Below are 3,369 nucleotides of genomic sequence, written 5' to 3' on the forward strand. Positions count from 1 at the left end.
CGCTTCGCTCGTCACCTGCAACCCTCCTACAACTGCCCGCCCCTCAAATCAATTTCTGCCAGCCGGGAGACGCCGCGCTCCCGGCTCTGGCTCAGCTCAGGAGCGCGCTCCCGGTGCAAGCCCGCCTTTTTTCTCTCCCTCGCTCAGGCCCCCCTCCCCGCCAGTCCAACACGTGGCGTGTCCATTCCTTTCCGCGCGAGGCTCCCCTGCCTCGGACGCTCTCGAACTCACCGAGACTGACAGGCGCGAAGAGGAAGTTGAATGGGCAGGCGCGCGCGCCCGACCTGCTTTTCCTCCCCGCCTTCGTTGGTCAGGCACATGCGCAGAAGGTCCTCCTGACGCGGCAGCCGCGCGCGCGTCGTGACGTTACCGTCCCTTCCCTTCCCACGGATTGGAGCGTTCGGCTCAGTCACAGCCCTGTGCTCAAGTGCTGCCACTCATTCGGAAGCGCGCCCCGTGGACTGGGATGGTAGCCTAGGAACTAGGGCGATCTCTAGCAGAGCCAGGCCGGCCCTTAGGCGAGCCTTAACCCTGCACGAGGTCGAGTTTGAACACCGTGGGGGTTTGCAATTGCAGCTCCAGGGAGTTCCTTAGTAGGGCGTTTGTTACTAGAGAAGTTGCTGCGCCGTTGGCAGAGAAGAAGCAGGCTTGAATTCTGAGGGATGCTGCGCTGCATGCTTTCTAAACAAAGGCTGCTGTTGTAGCACCACAGAGTAACAAGGCTGCAAAAGTGGCCAGGCTGCAAAATACTTTTATAGGTGGCAGAAGCGAGATGGAGCACGCTATATCAGGCAGCCCCACTGCATTTCTGTGCTTGGCATAAAAAGGTAAAGGACCCCTGCACGGTTGGAAAAGTACCTTTACCTGTGCTTGGCGTGAAGCCCTGATCTTCAACTGATTGCAACCTGATCCAAGGTGGGTTGCAACAGGAGCACTACCTCCGTGGAAATGTATGGTAAAGGGTTAGGACATGGGTCCTCAGGTGCATGCAGGGCCTGTGCCAGAAAAAGTTCTCTCTTCTGGCAGCCTGCTTGGTTTTCCACGCTGGGTGGAGAGTGCTGTGCCCTCCTCCACCATCCCAGTTCTCTTGCCTGCAGTCAATTCTTTGCCTCCTCTGGCTACTAGGTGGGTGCTTAAATACAATGCTGGAAGGACATATACAGTGGTACCTCAGGTTAAGAACTTAATTCGTTCTGGAGGTCCGTTCTTAACCTGAAACTGTTCTTAACCTGAAGTGCCACTTTAGCTAATGGGGCCTCCCACTGCTGCTGCACCGCCGCCGCACAATTTCTGTTCTCATCCTGAAGGAAAGTTCTTAACCCAAGGTACTATTAACGGAGTCTGTAACCTGAAGTGTCTGTAACCCGAGGTACCACTGTATAAAGATGGCAGGTCCCTTCCCCAAGAAGATTGCAGTCTAGATTTTGAAAGTGGAGGCAATGGAAGGAAGTCTCCAGAAGAACCAGGGTTTCAACAGGCTCTCAATCCCCAGGCTTGGCTCATTAAGAGAATTAATGGGCAAGGTTGTTGTGAGGATAAAATGGTGGTGAAGAGAACCATGCTATAAATGTGATGGATAAATGAATAAAATAATGACTGTTTCAGCAAGTGAACTTCATGGCTGAAAGGGAATCTGCATATTTGTGGTCTTTTTCGGCTGCAGATAAAAAACTCCCCCCCCCATTTTCTTCTGCTATTTTAATATTTTGCTTCTGTTTGTTTTATTTTAGCTTTATATTGTACTTGGTATGTTTTTTTATCCTACTCTTAAGTCACCCAAAGGATATTTTTTATTGTGCAGTGTATAGCTATCACAAATAAATAAATCCGTCCATGTTGGCTTAAAAGAAGCCCCCTCCATCCAGACACTAAAGCTGCTTAGTTGTATCTAAGTTGATATGTCATGAACCAGTGTGGTGTAGTGGTTAAGAGCGGTAGACTCATAATCTGGGGAACCGGGTTCGCGTCTCCGCTCCTCCACATGCAGCTGCTGGTGACCTTGGGCTAGTCACACTTCTTTGAAGTCTCTCAGCCCCACTCACCTCACAGAGTATTTGTTGTGGGGGAGGAAGGGAAAGGAGAATGTTAGCTGCTTTGAGACTCCTTAGGGTAGTGATAAAGCAGGATTTCAAATCCAAACTCTTCGTCGTCTTCTTCTTCAGACCGCACCTTAGGATCAGGATATTTTATAGAATGGAAGCAGGATCTGCTTGTAGAATTCTGACGGCTTTGTAGTAGATTGGCAAGAAAAATTAAAATGAAAAATCTCCCAGTGCCATGGCAGGTGTTGTACTAATCACTTACCTCTCAGCCTAAGTGTTCCTTGCCTGCAAAATATCAATTATTGATAAGATCCTTGGAAAGTTATGCAGGCCAGGTATAAAATGTTGCATTCAAGTCCCACCCTGATCTGTCATTCAGAATCAGATTTGTACTTGTACAGTACTATAAATATGCAGGTTGTCCCCAGGTGTTGCTTGTGGAATGGGGCAGACAGTTGGTCCTGCCATCCACCACTAAGCTGTCAGGGTTCTAGTGAAAAGCTATGGAGATTCTTCAAGCCTGCCCCTGTAGTAGAAGGAACTAACACTGCAATATTAAGTACGTTTACTTAGAAGTCAATCCTATTGAATTCAGTGGAACGTACTCCCATCTTAGTGGGATTAGGATTGCAGAAGAGCTTTATAACTTGAGAATTTTCTCCCTAAATTTACACAATAGGCCTTGAAACTCAGAAACCAGCCTTTGAAAGCGTGGCAGATAGTCAATGTGCTGCTCACCTCTAGGAGGAAATGTGTGCTTTACATTGTCCAGTCTCTTGTTAATGTCCTTAAAGTAAGTATCCTAAGCAACCGCCTGCACACTTTTAGTCTAAGTACCAGGCCAGCTAAATACAGAAAAGGAGAGAAACAGAAAGATAAACTGCCGTGTCTTTAACAAATTGCTTGATTGGTTTTCATTTATAAGACATTTTAAATTAATAGAATTCAAATTCCTTCTCATTGAAATCCAATTTTAATTAGTGGAATCAATGCCTGGTATTCTTATTTTGAAAATAAGTGAGCCAAATGGTGAGCTCTGAATTAGTCTGCAGCCACCAGATGGTGACTACATATTGGGGTCAAGGTGTACATATCGATGCAGATGATGTTTGCATATAAACTCTGTTAATACAGTCTAATGTTGTTGATGCAAGAGGTGGATGCAGAATTTGTTACTCCATGGAACTGCTCAATGTCTCCCAATTGTCCATGTTCTGTGTACACATGTTTAGCACACTGATCCTTCTGAAATGTGTGGTGATATTTACAGTGGTACCTCGGGTTAAGTACTTAATTCGTTCCGGAGGTCCGTTCTTAACCTGAAAAT

The sequence above is a fragment of the Podarcis vaucheri genome (assembly GCF_965113315.1).
Source record: "Podarcis vaucheri genome assembly, chromosome: 6".
Classification (NCBI taxonomy): Eukaryota; Metazoa; Chordata; class Lepidosauria; order Squamata; family Lacertidae; genus Podarcis; species Podarcis vaucheri.